The sequence below is a fragment of the Giraffa tippelskirchi genome, chromosome 7 (assembly GCF_054371585.1).
Source record: "Giraffa tippelskirchi isolate mGirTip1 chromosome 7, T2T-mGirTip1v1.2.pri, whole genome shotgun sequence".
NCBI classification, from domain to species: Eukaryota; Metazoa; Chordata; class Mammalia; order Artiodactyla; family Giraffidae; genus Giraffa; species Giraffa tippelskirchi.
Genome location: NC_137281.1, coordinates 48,001,897 through 48,021,585, shown reverse-complemented (window position 1 = coordinate 48,021,585; position 19,689 = coordinate 48,001,897). Strand labels below are relative to the sequence as shown.

Sequence of the window (19,689 nt, the reverse complement as noted above, 5' to 3'; positions counted from 1 at the left end):
AGTTCTCCAACAATGGTCCTTAGACTGGATTCTCTGTAGTCGCCTGGGAGATTCTCGCTCTTCCGGGGTGTACGATCAGCCCCACTCCTCCTGGAGCTCCAGGGCTTCCTGACTCGGTAGATCTGGAGTGTGAGGGGCCAGGCATTTGTATTTTTCAAATGCTCTCAGAGGACTAGAATGGACATCCAGGGACATAGCCCTGAACCTGACCCAACGTCCTCATCTTAGAGACAGGGAGTGTGAGCGCCCACAAAGAGGGAGCTGATGGTCACAATGGATCAGGATGACCTCTAAACCCATTATGACAGGTGTCCTCACAAGAAGAGGCAGTGAAGCAGCCACAAACCAAGGATATCTGGGGCACCTGGAGCTGGGGGAGACAGGGGGTTCCTCCCTGAGAGCCTCCAGCGGGACACGGCCCTGACGCCTTGAGTCCAGACTCTGGCCTCCAGGACTGTGGGACAGTAAGTGTGTGTGGCTTCAAGCCCCCAGTGTGTGCAGCCCAGGACATTGCAGAACAAGTGACTCAGGGTCATCTGCACAGATGGGCCCACCCAGCCCTGAGGAGAGGGACGTGTCAATCTGGTAACTGGAGCTTGGCATGCAGCTGCCTCTTCAGAAACGTCTGTGTTAGACGTCCTTCCTCCAGACACAAAACTGAGCAGAGATGATGGCAGGGGAGGCCCCTGACTTGCTGGGGACGAGGGTAATTTGTGCGGGAGGCCTGGCTCTGAGGGGGCCCTTTTCTGGGAGGGCCGGGCAGGCACAGAACACACCTGCCAAGCGCAGTCCTCTCTGCATCAACCTTCCCTTCTCCGCAGCAGCCCCGTTGCCTGGGCAGGGACGCACTTCCTCTGTAGCCAGGAGCCGACCATGAGGGGCAGAAGGAGGAGGCCCGTCTGGTCCAGCAGCACCGCAGCACCCCCACCCCCACCCCCGCTGCCACACATCCACTCCAGCACCGGCTGTGCTGAGGAGTCCGGCTCCAGGTGGACTCGCTGCCCTCAGCAGGAGGCAAGGATTCATCAGGCCCTGGCACCCCTGAAACACGGGCCATCGTGGGCTGGGCTCAAGGCCCCACCAAGGGGCAGAGGCAACATGGCACAATGGCCAAGGGCTCATCAGGGTGGCCCCGTCGCACTGGAGCGTGACCTCTGCCACTGACCAGGGGTGAGCTTGGGAAACTTACCTAATTCTTCGGAGCTAAACCTCCCCATCTTCAAGACGGGGGCAGTAATCTCATTTATCGCTAGTGGATGATGCTGGGAATAACAGCCACAATCTTAGCACAAGAGACATGCTTGGTGAATACGGCTGTGGCTCCTGGCTTGATCCTGGCTCTGGCTGTCAGCAGCCACATCCCAGCTGTTTGGCAGCCTCTGGGCAGTTTGGACTGAGGACAGAAGGCCTTTGGAAGCCCAGCGGAAGCAGGAAGCAGGTGAAAACGAGAGGCCTCGGAAAGGGGCCCTGGGCATGTGCGCTGCGTGGACAAGCCCAGCCAAGGAGGCAGGAACACCTGTAGAAACATCTGCTTCTGAGACGGAGGTGGGGGCGGGCAGGGAGCCGAGGTCAGGGAGCTCCACTGGAGCAGGTCACAGCACCCGCCACTGCCTTCTCCATGCGTTTCTGTCCTGTTTGTAAGAACAGCCAGGGTCAGTCTGAGCCCCACTCAGAGCTCTAGGTCTGGCCTCCACTTACTCAACACCACTAGTCATCAGGGAAATACCAATCAAAACCACAATGAGAGACCACCCCATGCCTGTCAGAATGGCTATCATCAAAAAGACAAGAAACAATAAGTGTTGGTGGAGAAAAGGGACCCTTGTGCACTGTTGGTGGGAGTGTAACTTGGTGCAGTCACTATGGAAAAGAGTGGAATTTCCTCAAAAAGCTAAAAACAGAACTACTGTACGATCCAACAATTCCACTTCTGGGTATTTATCTAAAGGATATAAAAACAGATGATAGCACTGTAATGGCAGAAAGTGAAGAGGAGCTAAAGAGCTCTTGATGATGGTGAAAGAGGAGAGTGAAAAAGCTGGTTTAAAACTCAACATTCAAAAAACTAAGATCATGGCATCTGGTTCCATCACTTCATGGTAACTAGTAAGGGAAAAAGTGGGAACAGTGACAGACTTCATTTTCTTTTGCTCCAAAATCACTGTGGACATTGACTGTAGCCATGAAATTAAAAGACACCTGCTCCATGGAAGGAAAGCTATGACAAACCTAGACAGTGTATTAAAAAGAAAAGATATCACTTTGCTGACAAAGGTCTGTATAGTCAAAGCTATGGTTTTTCCAGTAGTCATGTATGGATGTGAGAGTTGGACCATAAAGAAGGCTAAACTCCGAAGAATTGATGCTTTTGAATTGTATGCTGGAGAAGACTCTTGAGAGTCCCTTGGAAAGCAAGGAAATCAAACCAATCAATCCTAAAGGAAATCAACCCTGAATATTCTTTGGAAAGATTGATGCTGAAGCTGAAGCTCTAGTACTTTGGCCACCTGATGTGAAAAGCCGACTCATTGGAAAAGACCCTGATGGTGGGAAAGATTGAAGGCAAAAGGAGAGGGTGACAGAGGATGAGATAGCTGGATGCCATCACCGACTCAGTGGACATGAGTTTGAGCAAACTCCAAGAGATGGTGAAGAACAGGGAAGCCTGGTGAGCTGCAGTTCATGGGGTCACAAAGAGTCAGGCACAACTTAGTGACTGAACAACAATGAACAACAATTCAAAAAGATACATGCACATCAATGTTCATTTCAGCATTCTTTACAATAGCCAAGATATAGAAAGAAGCTAAGTGTCCACTGAAAATGACTAGATAAGAACATGTGATACAGGTAGATAGATCGCTGTTGTTGTATAAAGAGACAAACAGTGAAATAGTATGCAACCATAAAAAAGAACAAAACCTTGCCTTTTGCAACAACATGGACGGACCTGGAGGTTATTATGAGAAGTGAAATAAGTCAGATAGTGAAAGGCAAATACTGTATGTTTTCACTTGTATATGAAGTCTAAAAAATAAAATAAATGAGCAAATATAAAAAAAAATAGAAAGGACAGATAAGAGAAGAAAATACTGGTTGCCAGACAGGAGGGAAGTGGGGGGATGAGCGAAATAGGTGGATGGAGTTAGGAGGTACAAACTACCAGTTATAAAACAAGTAAGTCACAGGGATGTAATGTATCACAGGGGATATATAATCAATAATACTGTAATAACATTTTATGGTGTATAATGTACAAAAACACAGACACAACAGCGTACACTTGAAGCTAAAGTAATATTTTAAGTCAAGTATGCTTCAACTTAAAAAGGAAGAAAATAGAAAGCTGAGGAGAAACATGAAATTTGGGGGCCAGGAGAGTTGAAGATTCTATAGAGTGGACTGAGAAGGGCTTTCTGATAAGATGATCTTTGTGTATAAACCTAAAAGCAGTGAGGGAGTGAGTCACATAGATGATTGTGTGGGAGACAGGAAGGAAGGATGAATGGGTGGATGGATAGACTGAGTGAATAAACGAATGAATGCATGAATAGTCCTGATATGTGCAGATGATTTAATTTATCTGCATCACTATTGCTGTTCTTTCTCATGCCTGGCTATCTGTATCCCACCTGTCCTCCAGTGTCAAAGCCAGGAGACTCCTGTGGCTAGACTGCACCCATATTTTCCTGCACAGGATCCTTAAGAGTCTGTGGCCCCAGTTCGGGTGGACTCTGCACCCCCTCTCTCCTGGTGTGAAATCAAGCAAGAGAGCCTCAAGGCTGACTCATGAAAAAGTTACCTGCAAGACTAATTTTTCTACAGTGAATTCCATTTTTGCCTTGTTCATTTTCATCCATTTAAATACTAACTCTTGTGAGGGAGAAGGGAGATAGTTTCAGGGTATTAAAGGTTAAGTACACCGAAAACATTAGGCAGATCAGTTAATACCATGTTCTATTACATTCATGCTGTTTGGCTGTTAATTGCAGTCTTATAGGAACAATTTTCCCAAATAAATCCAAAACAAAAAAGAAAGAAAGATGACAAGCCTTGGCTTGCTCCCAGTGGTTCAGGAGCTTTCCCTTAATCATAAGGAGATTCTCTTTATGTGGGATCTGAGGAGAATATCAAAAGGAGCCCTGTGCACAGCCTCCCAGAGTGTGGTTTATCTCTTTATCTGCTCACATGAGGCTGCTCAGGGTCACACAGCTACTGGCTCGCTGAGCCAAAATCTGATCCCGGGTGTGTGAGCTAAAAATATTTTTTCTCCTACAAAAGGGCTGTGTCCTTAGAGAGTGACCCCCTTCATGAGAGGAAGTTGTGAGTTTAAGATACGATCAAGGCTTTCAGAGTGAGAGTGACCCGGGCCTCCCCTTTGAGTGGGGCCAGTGAGTCTGTCCCAGCGTATCGAGGTGGTTAAAAGTTCAGCCCTGGAGTCTGGAATCTGACGGCCTGAGAGGGAACCCTGCTCCTTGACTTACGAAAGTGAACCTGGGCCATGGCTGTCACCAGCCTGTGCCCCGGGGTCCTCGCGTGTAAATGACACCCAGTGACACATGAAACCCTTCTTAGGGTTGGCAGGAGGATTCAGAGCAGTAACATGTTCTAGTGATGCAGACCGTGTGCCCTGTGCCACAATTCTACTCCAGGGTGCACCCCGGCCAGACACGGCCCACATGTCCCAAACGTGCCCTGGCTGGACCCCTCGATGCGCCTCCATGGTGGAGGTGGCAAGTCAGTCCCGTGGGGCTCACGTAACAGACTCTATAGCAAGAATGTTCACGGCAGCATTAGTCACAATAGCCAAGACACAGAAGCAACCTAAATGTCCGTCGACAGAGGAATGGATAAAGAAAGTGTGATACATATAGACAATGGAACACCATTCAGTCATAAAAAAGATGGAAATAATGCCATTTGCAGCAACATGGAGGGACCTAGAGATTATTATACTAAGTGAAGTAAGCTGGAGAAAGATAAATATTATATGCTATCACTTGTATATGGAGTCTTCTTTAAAAGACACAAATGAACTTATTTCTAAAACAGAAATAGACCTACAGATATAGAAAATAAATTTATGGTTACCACATAACCAACGAGGACCTATTGTACAGCACAGGGAATTAAACTCAGTATTTTGTAATAACATACAAGGGGAAAGAGTCTGGAAATAAGTGTGTGTGTTTAACTGAATCATTGTGCTGTATACCTGACACTAACACAGCATTATAAATCAACTACACTTCAATAAAATATATATTGAAGAGAGCGGGGGAGAAGAGGGGGAGAGAGAGAGGGAAGGGAGAGGAAAGAACCAGCATGGCTTGCGCAGTGTGGAATCACACAGCAGTTTCCTCTCTGTGGAAGGGGGCTATATCAGCTGGAGCAGGTGGGAGGTGGGGGGCGCCTGCTGGGGGCTGGAAATGTTCTGGATGTTGGTCTGGGTGGTGGTTACGTGGTGTGCACGTGCCAAGGAAAAATGCACTGAGGGGTACACTTAAATGTGTTCCCATTACTGAATACATGTCAACTGCAACAAGAAGTAAGACGGCTCTATCCTACGATGCGTACTGGAGGACAATGGCTTTAGAGGACGGTTATAACGTCTAGAGGAAATTCATTTACGTGACCCCGAATATAAAAGATCAATATTGGGAAGCTTTACCCTATCCTTATTTGCAGCCACCTCCCTCCCTTGCTCCCTGCAAGGCCTGCCAGGTTCCAGATGCCTCCCGTGTGTGTGGACCCTGCATGTTCTCCATCTAATGGATAACAAGGTAGAACGACTAAGAGCCTGCATCACATACCCCTCTCACAGACATTCTGTCTCTCATGCCCCTTCTGCTCGCAGGGGCACTGAGACCCAGACACAGTAAGTAGCTTGCTCCAGGCCACGGAGCTGCTGTTGAGCTGTACCCTCACCCCTGGGTCGCACGGTACTGGACGTACAGCCGGGGACCTTGACCATAAAACAACCGTGAATTATCTGGCGGCAGACCGATGGGGATACATTGGGAAGCAAAATCCATCTCTTTTACAACTGTCCTCCTGACGTGTTTATGGATCCACGTATCCGATGGGCGGGGGTGGGAAGGAGAGAGGCGGCTCAAAGCATTCTGGGCTCCCCCCTCCCCCTCTCCGTGCAAACCACTGCAGGAAAATGAGGGAAACCAACCATTCTGAACAATTTCTACAAAAGCAGGCTCCAGAGCTGATGTCTGCCACATGTACCACCCAGGCCCTGGCTGTCTTCAAAACATGGCCAGAAAACAGAGCAGGGCCAGCTGGGGATAAGGCAGCTTCATCCCCACATCTCGACAGCCAGACCTGGCTCCGGCCTCCCCGCTGCAGCTTCCAATGGCCCTCCTCCCACTCGGCACACAGGCAGTCAGAGAACGCGCCAGAAGGCTGACCGCCACCCCGAGTCACCTCCAGAGACAGGGGAGGTGTGGGGGACGCTGGCTGTCCCCGCTTTTTCCTCTGGGGGATAATTCTCCAACAAGACGTCTTTGTGGGGTCGGCTGCGGACCAAGGGACACTGTCCAGAGTCAGGCACCGTGGTTTCTGTTCCCTCCGAGTACACTTTACGACTCCCCCTTCTCCTAGCTCCAGAGAAAACACCCCAAAGGCAACTGGAAAGGCAAACTGCTGATTGCTGGGGAGCCAGAATTCAGGTGTGCCCCATGCAGGAGGAGAGGGAGGAGAAGACGGCACTGGTGTGTGGCCCCTGGTGTGGGCCCCGGGGAATGGCAGAGCTGTCCATCTCTGCGTCGGCGCCCAGACTGGGTGAGCTATTTATAGAACTGGAGGCCCGCTGGGTGGCTGCATCTGGAACCAATTGAGGAGGGCTGGAGTTGCTGTCAGAGCCTGGCACCCACTCGATGATCCCCCAGGCAGGACTTCACCCGAAAGTGTCAGAGAGACCGGGACGGAGCTGCTTGCTCCCTCCCTCCGAGGGCCTCCCGAGTAGTTGAGCTAATTAGAAAAGACATTCTGAGCTGGTCAGTGGATGCTCGTGGTGTCAAGAGGCAATTATCTGCAATTATTATGCAAGCGTCTAATCACTGCACACTGGCTAATTAGTTACAAATTGCTCAGCAATAAATGCCTTGGGCAGAAAGACCTCCTTCCTCTGGAATGTAAGCGGGTTCCTGAGGGGTGAGCCTGGGAGGCAGCCTGGCTGGCCCATGGAGGCGACTGGTCACTCCAAGCCCCAAAGGCTTTCTGGAAAATCTCTGAAACCTTGGCCCACAGGACACACAGGCACCTCAGAGGGGCACACACGCTGCTTCAGGGTGTGGAGAAACAGGGTCTCCATGATCCCAGGTCCTGTGCTCAGACCAGACTTCAGGAAACCTCCTCGAAGCCAGCTTGCCCTTGCCACCCTGGGGAGGACCTCCCTGTAGACCAAGGTCGGGGGCAGGGGTGCTGTAGGCATGGTCTGTGCACCAGCAGTACTGACAGCAGGGGGAAATGCGGACCCCCCCCACCCCGGCCACAGAAGGACGACCTGCGTCTTAATTAGACAAGCCCCAGGGATGCCCGTAAAGGACTAGGCTCCCCTCTAAGAACACCTCCTGGGGCCCTACTCCAGTGCTCTGCATGGGGTACCCCCACAACGAGATCTCTGCCCCCAGTGGAAGTAACAGGATCAGTCATTAAATCACAAGCTCCACAGGGCAGGGTTCACTGGCTGTTGACTGCTGTATCCCCAGGTTCTAGAACCGTGGTGGGTACACAGTAGGTGCTCAATCGATGGTGAACAAGCACGTGCACTGACAGAGCTGCCCTGTGTTTCATTCTAAAGCCCTGAAGTGCGGCCCTGGTGAGTGTGCTCAGAGGGAACGGCAGACAGGCGTGGTGAGCCAAGGTTACTTTTGGAATTTCACAAACAGAAAAGATCCTCGTGCCATTCAGTGGCTAACATTTTGTGGAATGGCAGGAGGAGAATCGTCCTGAGAGCCGCCTCTGCTCGAGCCTTCTCTGAAAAAAAAGGCAGTGTCTGCTGTTGTCAGAATGGGGGAGCGGGGTGGGGGTCGGCCACAGCGGCTACAGGGCGGCCTCTGTTTTGCCTTCTGGAGAGTGGCAGGCTTGAACTTTTGAACCTGAACTTTGCTGAGAAAGGCTCACGTTCCCAGGTTTTGGCCTGAGATGCCCCCACCCCCAGGCTGGCTGGGCCTTCCCTTCTCTTTCTTGCCCTTCCTCCTGCCCACCCAGGGCCTTGCCATTTTGTTGGCTGCTGACGTCTCCAGGAACTCCAGTTCCAGGGGTCAAACCACCAGAAAGCTCCACTGTGGGGCCTGTGAGACATGAGCAGGCTGAGAGCAGGGCCCCGGGAACCTGACGGGTTTAAAGCGTCACTTTGGCCTGATGACTGCTTTACCAGTCTAAACCTCAGTTTCCTCCTCTAGGAAGTGGGAATAAAATAGTATAGAAGAAAGGCATGTGGGGGTGGAACGGTGTGCCCCCAAATTCACGTGCTTCTGGAACCTCATAGCATGACCTTATTTGGAACTAGGGTCTGTGAGCTATAACTAGTTAGGATGAGGTCACACTGGATAAGGGCGGCTCTAAACACAGGGACTGCATCCTTACAGGATGAGGGGACACAGAGAGACATGGGGAAGCAGGCCATGGGGACACGGGGGCCGAGCTTGGAGTGATGTGGCCACAAGTCAAGGGACGCCTGGAACGACTGGAAGCTTGAGGAGCAGGAAGGACCCTGCCCAGAGCCTCCAGAGGGCCCGCGGCCCTGCCCTCCTCTTGGCCTCCGGACCTGGGAGAGGACACCTCTGCTGTTGCGAGCGTCTGGCATGTACACTGGCTGCCTCAGCCCCAGGACCCTGCACCGCACCTGAGCAGACTTCTGGGGAGGGCTCTGACTTATGCCGTCTCGACTCGTCAGCATCATGGTGCCTGTCACCTACCTGGCGGCCTTCCCCCACCCCGGGAGAGGCAGCACAGAGGTAGGCCTGTACCACCTTGGTGAGACACCTGCAGTGCCAAGCGAAAGGGCAGGGAGACAGCCCCATGGTATGGGGCCGTCTTCCCTGCCCCTCATTCCGGGGCTTCCAGGCAGGGGCTCTGAGCGGAGTGCCCCAGCCAGCAGAGCAGACTGTGGTACCAGGTCAACCACTGCATCTGTCTGGCTGTTCAGGGAGCAGAACCTCACTCACCCACCTTGAACCCAAATCCAGGTGTGTAGGGGTCAGAGGCTGGGCTAATTAGCTTAGGAATGCCTCGTACCCTCGACCAGACCCCTGAAGGTCCTCAGGACCAAGATGGCCCCCTGCTACTTTTAGCCTTGAGGGCCACGTGACTAGACCACGACTTCAGCGTGGCGCAGGATGGCTGGGGGCAAAGCAGACAGTGGAGAAGGAGGGAGCTTGCGGGTGGGTGTCCAGAGAATGCCCACCCAGGCCTGTCTGAGGGCTGCAGGGCCGAGCATCAGCTGTGATCTCGTACTCATCCTCTCTCGCTTACTCCTCACTGCAGTCCTGTGGTTGGGGCCATGCCGGCCCACCTCAGAACTGGGGAAACCGAGGTAGAGTGCGAAGAGAGGGCTCTATACGAGGAGCTTCCGGACCCCTGGGCATAGGAGACTAATATCTGAGAATATATGGGGGCTCCAATGCCTGTGGAGTGGAAAAATACACATTTTGATGCACGATTATGGAATCCACTACAGCGGCAGGGAGTGTTGGCTTCTCCAAAGAGGAGCTTCCAGGGCAGGTGGCTGAGGGGCAAAGAAGGGCCCCGGGTCCAAACCCCACTCCATCACTTCCACTGTGATCCCGAGACAGGTGGCGTACACACACCAGCTGTCTGGGCTGTGAAATGGAGATTCCATCCCCAACAGTGGGGAGAATGGGGACCACGGTGACGGACCCAGCACGGCTCCTGGAGCTGCCACACTCCTGACGGTGCGCGTGACACCCTGCACCCCAGCCTGGTGCCGGGGTGCCCAGCAACAGAGGCAGAGGGCCGGCCTGCCACCGGGGCCTCACGAAGGTGTCCCAGAGACGGACGGCCCACATGGCCACAGCCGGGCAGCGAGCGGGACGGGAAGGCATAGGCAGGGCCAGCCGGGTTAGCTCCGAGGCTGCCACACATCCACGCGGGGCCTGCAGCGGGGCTGTCGGCCGGGCCGCTGAGTGCAGGAAGACGGGCATTTAATGGAGCTCTGATTACAAGGAGATAGGGCTCTGATGGCTTCCAAGGGCCCCCTTTGTGGGATTAGTATTTATTACGCCCTGAATTCGCTGGCAAGAGGGTCGGCTTCTGTGGAGACGTTCAGCAGAGCCTCAGAGCATAACGTTCCTTTTATTGCTCCATAAACAGAGCCCTGCTCTCTCCCTCTTCTTCCTCCCATTCCCCCCTCCCATGCCTGTCTTTTTAAACCTTCTAAACCTTTAATCAGAGGACTCATTGGGCAGAATAATCACAAATCCCCTTCAGCTCTGCTCTTCCAGAGCCCTGGCTTGGAGGTAACCAAGGTGGGGAGACCCAGAGAAGCCCCGTGGCGCCGAGTAGCCCTACAACCTCTCATGTGTGCGATGAAATACAGACCTGCTCACAGCTCAGCTGAGAAAGTGGGACGAGGCTGTTAGCACTGCTGCTTATGTGTTGTACACTTCCAGGGCAAGCCACTTCAACCTCACCTCTCTGAATGGAGCTGTGCAGTGCACACTCTGTGCAACCACACGTAGCATCCTATTACTACAGGTACCAGGTAAAACTTAAAGCAGGCACGCACTCAGTGTCAGCAGTGGCATATCAAGAAAAGTGACTTTTCTTGTGTGGTTCCTCTGCATTTTCTAATTGCTCTTCTGTAGCGGTGCTGCTGCTGTTGCTGCTAAGTCGCTTCAGTTGTGTCCGACTCTGTGCGACCCCATAGACGGTGGCCCACCAGGCTCCCCCATCCCTGGGATTCTCCAGGCAAGAACACTGGAGTGAGTTGCCATTTTCTTCTCCAATGCATGAAAGTGAAAAGTGAAAGTGAAGTTGCTCAGTCATGTCTGACTCTTAGCAACCCCATGGACTGCAGCCTACCAGGCTCCTCCATCCATGGGATTTTCCAGGCAAGAGTACTGGAGTGGGTTGCCATTGCTTTCTCCGCTGTAGTGGTGAGGCTGGCAGAAAACACGCCAGGCCCACTTCCAAAGGCTTGGTGTGTCCATTAATTCCGAACTGGCCACTCCTGGCTTGGGGCTCCCCATCACCAACACAGAACTGCCTCCTATTTTTCCATCCCCAAATGAATAAACTACACTTACTCTAACCGACCCAAGCAGATCCCACCTGCAGCCCTCGGGGGCCGGCCCGCCCCCCATGCAGCCCCCTGCCATTCCCCCACTCGAACCCTCTGCTCCCCATCGCATGGCCTTCTGGGCAGATTTTTCTTTATCGGGCATTTATACTCCAGCAAGAATTTTCGACAATGCATTTTCTCTCCTGGGGACTGAATTTCTCATTGAACAGTGAGATTCTTGAGAGATCTCAGTGAGTAAGCAGAGAGAAGCTGGAATGGAAACAAGGAAGTATGCTAATAACTCAGAAATCAAACTGGTTAGGGACTGCTGAACAGAGTCATGGCATTGTAACTTTTAGGAACAGAAAGGATGTTAGAGGTCAAGCCCACAGTTTCAAGTATGGAGAAAAAGCCCCTAGAAAGGAAAGTGGTTTATGCAAGACACACAGCAAGTCAACCTATGACCAAAACCTTGAGTCTAATTCAAATATGATCGTCCACGAGAGAAGAGGAAATACAAGCACTTGAGCAAGAAACTCCTGCCCCAGAACGACTTGAGCCCCATGACATGAAAGCACATACATGTGCTGCGGTGTGAGAGGTGAAGAATCACAGGGGCACACATCTAACTCTCCCACTCTACAGGTGGGAAAGCTGAGGCCAGGGGCGAGCTCGTGGTGCTGCTGTCACCCACTGAAGACTTGTGAGTTGCCAGGCACGGTGCTAACTGTGCACTTCATCACGATCCCCAGCGTTACCACCCCACAAGGCTGGTAGAGGTTTGGGAAGTGCTGGCTTAAGGAAATTGATACAGGTTTCCGTGCAGGACTTTTCAGAGCCTTGAATATGCTTATGTGCATTGTGCATCTCCAAGAAAATAGAGGAGAGCTGGGTTTCCCCAGTTATTTGGGCAAGGAAACATCTTTTTGTGAAGCATCTCCTGGGACACATTTCGGTTCTAGATTTGAACCACACACGGCATTCCAAGGGCTCTGCCAAGACAACATGTGTTTAAATGCCCAGTAAGTGGTTCCAGCTGTGTGGGCCCTGAATTCCAGAGACAGGGAGAGGTCACCTTGCAGTTATGCATCACTGCATAAACGGGTTGAGGGCGCCTTCTAGTGCAGGGCCATGAGCTTTTTGCTGGAGTGGGGAGCAGGTGAGGGACAGGAGGTGGGTGTGCTAGACACCACAGGTTTTCATAGGAAAACTGCACTCCTCGGCCCTCCCACCCCTGGGTAGGGCAGCCTGTGCCTGGTTCTGGCAGGTCCATGAGCTGCAGTGACGTGGGTGATTCCCAGGCCACATCAGTAAAGAGCAGGGTGGGAGGGGGTCCTTACCCAACTGCCGTGTGCCCACTTTCCCTCCGCGGCAGATGGAAAGCCCCCGTTGGAAGGATGGGGCAATAAGATGGAATTGGCCTGGATCGCTGAGTCACTGCGTGGAGGGCAGTTACCCAGGAAGGTGCACTGGGCTTGGCAGGAGTGGGAGGTGGGTCTTCACTGAGCTACATCACTGAGATCTGGGTTATTTGTTACTGTGGCATGGCAAAGCAGGTAGAGGACTGACCAAGGACTGACAAAGTAGACATGAGTGCTTCCCCGGACCACATGCAGCTTAGCAGGGAGACCAGATGTGTGTGCGAGCAACTAGAACGGGCAAGCTGAGCACCTTAAGGGCTGCAAATACCATTCTGTGGCAGCTCTGTGCTTTGCCAGATCTCAGTCGGCCTCAGAGAGGCCATGGTAGCCGAGTGGAGACTGGAAGGAAAGTTTGAGCTGGGAGATTAAATGCTATTCCAGGTAGAAGGAACATCAGGAACAAAGGATCCTAAGTGAGAAATTAAGGAGTGTGAAGCAAAGCCAGTTTTGTCAGAGTTAAGGACGTCAGAAGGAGGTGATGGAAATTCAAGCTAGAAGAGACCACTGGCCCCATGAACATGAAGGGTTTTGGATTCGGTTCTTCTAATGACACTTCTCCCAGGAAACTGCCCATCCCGTGAGCTGCAGCTGTGAGAGTTCTGTAATCAGGAAACTGCCGGAGAGCTTAATCGCCTGCCTCCTTCTTAACAAATCCCAGGCTCGTGAATAGGACCAAGGCTCTGAGAATGCCTACAGTAGAGAATCCAGTCCACACTTGCTTAACACAGCGTTTCTCAGCCTTGTTGGGTCGAGCACTGCTATGAAGGGGGGACCAGCAGATTTATGAGCAGGAGAGTACCTGACCAGAGCCCCGAGGCGATCGGCCCACGGGAGGAACTCCGCACCTGTGCTCTCAGCCCCTCCTCTGACGGCCCACGCCGGGTGGAGCATCCACTCAGCCCCTCCTCTGACGGCCCATGCCGGGTGGAGCATCCACACAGCCCCTTCCTGCTGACCACATCGTGCCTCAGAGGCCAGAGGGCCTCACTCTGACACTGAGGCTGCGGAGGGGATCCGTCCAACCTCCCGGGGCTCTGTCTGGGAGTTAGGAGTTGACCAACGAGGTCAGGGGACCAATGAATAAATACTCCTGCCCTCATTTGGGGCACAGACAGCTCTGGGAGATGTTCTGTGAGCGCCTTGGGATGTCCTGACATCTTAGGAGCCCCCGCTGCCCCGAGGGACCTCAACCTGACACCCTCCCCTCCCCCCCTCCATCACTCCTGCACCCTACACCACCTCCCAAATCAACCACCAGATCCCAAGGGTGCAGCTTGGGGGACACCCAAGATAAGGCCAGGAACATATGAAAGGAGCCCAGAGGAGCAAAAGGCTAGAAAGATCCAGGGAAAAGATCTCTGAAGGGTTTTGCAACAGACCCAGGAAATAAAACCTCTGAGTGAATGTTGCTCCACAGAGAAATAGCAGCCATAGCAGCTCATGATGAAAGCTGAGTGTGACCAGGTTTCCTCAGGGCCACGACCTACCTAAGCCTCTTCCCCACTATTTCCAAGCCCTGCAGACACTTCTACTACTGCCTGACTTTATGGGTCTGGAAACTGAGGGTCAGAGAGGCACACTTCCTCCGAACTGGATGACTTCCCACCCTCACAATGTTCTGGTGAAAGAAGCCGCAGGACTGGATGACTGTTGGATATTGGGCAAAGAAGAGAGGAAAGCTGACTCTGAGGTCAGCATGCACCAAGAACGCTTCCTGGAGGAGGCGGGTCCATCTCCAAACTCGGACCCTTTATCACAATCCAATGCAAATAGGCAACATCATTATCATCAGTAGTAGTAGTATGACTACCTGCCACCCCAGCGGAAAGCCTTGTGTCTAGTAGGTGTCTGTGCTGCTGCTGCTGCTAAGTCGCGTCAGTCGTGTCCGACTCTGTGCGACCCCATAGATGGCAGCCCACCTGGCTCCCCCGTCCCTGGGATTCTCCAGGCAAGAACACTGGAGTGGGTTGCCATTTCCTTCTCTGAGGTGTCTGTGAGCCCTAGTCAATTTCTGGCTCACCTGGAGTCTTTAAGTGCTCATTTACCAATGCGGGAGGATCCGCAAGTCAGGTGCGTTGTCAAGTAGCCATCTTGTGTAGACCACAGCTCAGGCACCAGCAAGAAGAAGGTGAGCAGCCCCTAACAGGGAAGTGGCTGATGTCTGATCTTTACGCACCACAGACATCTAACCTGGACAAGCGTTCCCCCCCTGGGGCATTTGCACACAACGACTCATGAGTCCCTCACAGAACAAGCCAGTGAGCAGCAGTGTCACTCGAGCCTTGTTGGGGTGGGGTGGGGGGCGGGGGCTGGTGGGGAGAACCATGTCCTGGCCCAGGTTCCAGCAGCTAGTCTGCCCCCGGCAGGGCTATGTAGACAAGGCAGGCTGGGATGTCAGCTTTGAGCTGTCAGGCTCCATGTGCCCCTGCCCTGCTCATCCTGCGGCCCTCATGAGCCCAGGGATGGATCATCAGAGATCGTTTTACTCCCAAGAGGACTTATAAATCAGTCCTTTTATGGGGATGGTTCCCACAGAATGTCTGCCTAACTGTCAGAGTGAAAAAGGAAAGAAACAAGGAGGGGAGACAGAGGCCTGGGCTCCAAGTGGAGAAGCAAGATGACAATATTTGTTCAGCAGGGCCAGAACGGAGGCCCCGAAAGAGCCCCGCATCTGGAGAGCCAGGCCTTTGAACTGTCCCACCTTTGTTATCCTAAAAGGCTTGACGATAAGCCCACCCAGCACAAAGATACTCTCAGTTCCAGGCATATGGACTCCATTAATCTGCCCTCACACCTTTTAAGAACTTTGCAGCTCCTGCCGCCCCTGAGCTGAAAGCAGGGTGAGAGCCGAGGGTTAATTTTCTTAAATGGATTTTAGTCAGGCCAAGCCTGGCCCCTCTGGAGTGCACGAGGCTGACAGCTGGACCGCCGGCCACGATTTGTCCTGGGGTAATGACCACCCCGTGCTGACGTCCGTGGCGGATGCAGTGAGCACGGAACTCACCGGTCATCCAGCCGAGATGTCCTGCTCGGCCCAGGTCCAAATCCCACCGGCCAGCTGTGTGACCCTGGGCAGCCTCCTCAGCATTGCTGGCCCTCAGTGTCCCCGTCGGCAAAGAAGCCAAGATCGTGACTGCCCACAGCACTGCCGGCTGCACAACAGGAGCTCAAACGCGGAAGCCACATGATACACGCTGCACAAACAGCAGCCCGAGGAGGGAGGCAAGGGACACAGCAAGGCTGAAAGCACAGTTGGCACGGCACTGAAGGCCTCAGAGGCGGGGTCTCCAGTGCCCCCCACCTGGCCTCGGGGCCTCAGACTGTCCTTCAGGTGAGTGGCCCCGTCCAGAGGCTGTGAGTCTACACTGGCCTCTGCCCGCACGCAGCTCTCATGGGAGATGCTGGATTCCAGACCTCTAAGCGGGGTGTGCCGTTGGCTTGCCTGCAGGAATCCTCAGAGCCTCGAGGACACTCATGAACAGCTCTCTAAGCTGCATGGCCTTGATCAGGTCACTGAGCACTCTGACCTCAGTTTACCCATCTCCGCGGGGGGAGGACCAAACAGCAGCCTCCTTGGGCTGCACGGTTGTTGAGAGGGTCCCGTGAGATGGGGAGGACCCAGAGGAAACGCTCACAGACAGCAGTCGTGCACCTTCGGCTCCATGGAGAAGATACTGGCGCCCAACTTGGGGACAAACAGCACGGATTAGAGAAATGGCCAGCTTCCACCATGACCCCCTCCACAGCCTCCGGCTGGCCTGTCCCGAGTCTGCTCCATCAGCGGTTCCAGGCTGACCCCTCCTCATGCTCCAGGTGAACCTTCGGATTCTGTGCTGCTCACTCATTGGCCTCTCTGGACACGGCCCCCTCACTCCTAGAATTTAAGGGGCAGCTCAGGCCACACGTTTCTAATTCGCCTTATTTGTATTTTCATCTGCTTGCTCACGTTCATTTAGAAAAAAAATGATATAGGCCTTAAAATACACTGTAAGGGGTCCCGTCCTGATGCCACTGTCTGCAGTGAATTGCACAGAAAGTATCGCTATCTCCCCTGGACTGCAAATGAGACTGATCGAAGCAACTCTCCACAAGCACGCAGACCCCAACAGAACCCGCTGTAGGCAGAGGGATGAAACCTCCAGGGGAAGTCGCCAGGAAGAAGAGGTCCCAGATCTGGCCAGAATCGCCCACTGTCTGTTCTCTGGAGAGAATCAGTGTGGCAGACCAGAGTCCATAGGAAAATGGCTCCATATTTGACACTAAATTACTGACCTGGAATTCACTAGGTATTTCTGAATTCTGTTTTTCAATTCTCTCCTTTCTTTTTTTAAAATAAAAGCATATAAGAAACATGTAGGCAATTTCCCCAGGCAGACTGTTGCTTGACAAAGAACATGCTTAAGACTTAGCAGCACTTAAGTCTCTTTTGTCATTTAATTTATAAATGTGACTCTTAGATGGCTTGTGTATAACAACCGGCCTAGATGAATTTTATCCAGTTGTTCCCTGGGGGTTGGAAAAGCATTAACATGTAAAACGAACCCACCATATACACTCAAAGGAAATGAAATCAGGATCCCAGTGTGATACTGCACCCCATGTTCATAGCAGCCCAATTTACAACAGCCAAGACATGGAAACAGCCTAAGAGTCCACGGGCAGAGGATAAAGAAGATGTGGCACATATACACACAATGGAATACTACTCAGCCACAAAAAAGAATGAAATGATGTCCTTTGCAGCAACATGGAGGGTATTCTGCTAAGTGAAATAAGAAAGACAAATCCTGTATCATATCACACATACATGGAATCTGAAAAAGCCAAATTCAGAGAAGCAAACAATGGAATGTGGTGTCAGGGGCTGGGGGGGTGGGGGAAATGGGGAGATGCTGGTCAAAGGGTACAAACTTCAGTTGGAAGGAGGTGAGTTCCAGGGTCCAACGCACAGCACGGTACCTATAGTTGACAACACTGCATGATATCCTCGAAAGCAGCTGAGAGAGTGAATCTTAAACGTTCTTACCATAGGAAGGAAGTGGTAACCATGTGAGGTGTTGGAGGTGCTAACTAACCTTTATTGTGGTGATCATTGTGCAATACATACATACATCAAATCACCACATTGTACACCTGGAGCTCACCCAATGTTACGTGTCTATCAAGTGTGCAAAGCCAGAAAGCATGTAACAGACGCACCCACTGATGAAGCCGTCAGCACAGGGGCTCTGAAGGAGGGGTCCAAACATGCTCTGTACTCTCCACCGACTTTCTATAAACCTAAAAAATAATAATTTTTTTCTCAAAAAAAAATAATAAAAGTTCACTGAAAACGAATGTATTTTTTTTAAAAAAAGATGAACCCCAGGTGTTTGGGTCTCACATTTAAGGCTGATGTTGGACATGGGTGAGAGGAGGCGGGTGTCCTGGTCTGATGCTCTGCATTTCCAGAGAAGGCCTCGATGCTGTAACCACCCACCCCGACAGTGTGATGGCTCTGCCACTGGAGGCCACAGTCCTGTGAGGTGGGGGGGGGGGTCCCGGTTAGGTCACCAGGGGCTGTGGCCTTAACTCTGGACCTGTGCAGAAGTAGCTAGGGGACCCAAATCCACACCTTCTGACCGAGTCTGGACTCAAGGGGCAGGCGGTTGTCCTTCCACCTGACGGGGAATCGGAGTCTGTCGTCAGCCCTCGCACAAAAACCTCTTTATTCCTCAGACACCAAAGGAGTCCTTTTCCACAGCCCCACCTCCTCCCCAAAGTGACATGTCGTCAGCGCCAGCGGGCTCCTTCCCAGTCCAGCCCTGTAACCACCTGAACACCCCCACCCACGCCGCCAGGCCCCGACCCAGCAGGAGGGCGTTTGGCACTGGCCTAGCCCACACTGAGGGCCTGTGTGCCTGACGAGTCTGCTTCTCACCGCCCAGCTGCACTGGCTCTGGTTTCAGCCAGCCACCAGCTTCCTCTCCCCACAAATGGGCCTCAGAAACTGCCCAGGCCAAGAACACTCCACCTTAGCTAGCGCTTACACTTTCCTGGCAGCTCCTCCCAGCGGCCAATGGGGTCCAGGGCCCAGCTGAGCTGAGCCAAGCTGGGCACTGACTTGCAGGCCCAGGAGAGGCAAAAAAGAGACTCCTGGTGGGTCAGAAATCAGCTTCTCTTCCTTTTGGGGGCAACACAACCACCCGATGAGAGGGTGGTGACACACACGTGAAGGCTCTCATGCCCAGATGGGAACTGCACCCCCTCTTCTGGGTGGTGGCTGAGCACCGGCAGGTGCCCGGCACGCACTATGGGCCCCACTCGGGGCTTCCAGCAGGCCTGGTTGTGAACTCTCCCGCCGGCTCAGGGTGGAGCTCAGCCTGCACACGGCTCTCCCTCCCTGGAGGCCTCTCATGCCCCTTCAGCTGCTGCCTAGAGTGAGAGGGACCCCTGCACACCTGTCCCCACCTGGGCATCCATAAGGCAAGGGCAGGCCAGGCCTTGGGTGTCACAGATGTGCACACCCTTATCACGTGATTAGAAACTGCCGGCTCTACTTTCTCTGCCTCTGGAGAGAAGCCAGACCAGGCCCAAGCTTGCCCCATGTCCTCCCTCGATTCCTGATGCTTGAGGCCCCCTGAGAAGCAACTAAGCTGGCACTGCTGTTCTTCACATGAGACCCCTGGCAGAGCCCTCTGGGGTCCTTCTCCACCTACTCTTGCCCAGAACAACTGCCTTGAGAGGCTCTGGGGGTGAAGCCTCTCACTTTTCGTTAGCTGAGGGTCCCAGTGTCAGGACTCATCCTGAAAGGTCTATCCCCATCACCTCCCCCAGAAACCCATGTAGCTCCCTCCGTCATGCGAAGAGGGTGGGACAAACAGCACGGAGGGTCCTCCCCACCTTACCTTAAGGTGCATGGTCTCCAGAGGCCTTCCTGACTACCCTACTTGAAACTGCAATTTCAGGGAAGTGAAGGTCTAAAAATAATTTGTTTCCCTTCCATTAACAAGTGTTGGTTTAACATCCACC

The 19,689-nt window shown here is 52.8% G+C and overlaps 1 long non-coding RNA gene across 2 annotated transcripts; it reads left to right on the top strand.

Moving 5' to 3' along the window:
- Nucleotides 1–318: 318 nt before the first annotated feature.
- On the top strand, nt 319–4,042 carry LOC145514728 (uncharacterized). Of its 2 annotated transcripts, XR_014060323.1 has the most exons (3): nt 319–464; nt 822–2,850; nt 3,644–4,042. It is a non-coding gene; the product is annotated as an uncharacterized LOC145514728 (long non-coding RNA). The 2 variants fall into 2 exon arrangements; XR_014060322.1 differs by lacking the exon at nt 3,644–4,042 and having other exon boundaries at nt 822–3,064.
- The last annotated feature ends 15,647 nt before the right edge of the window (nt 4,043–19,689 follow it).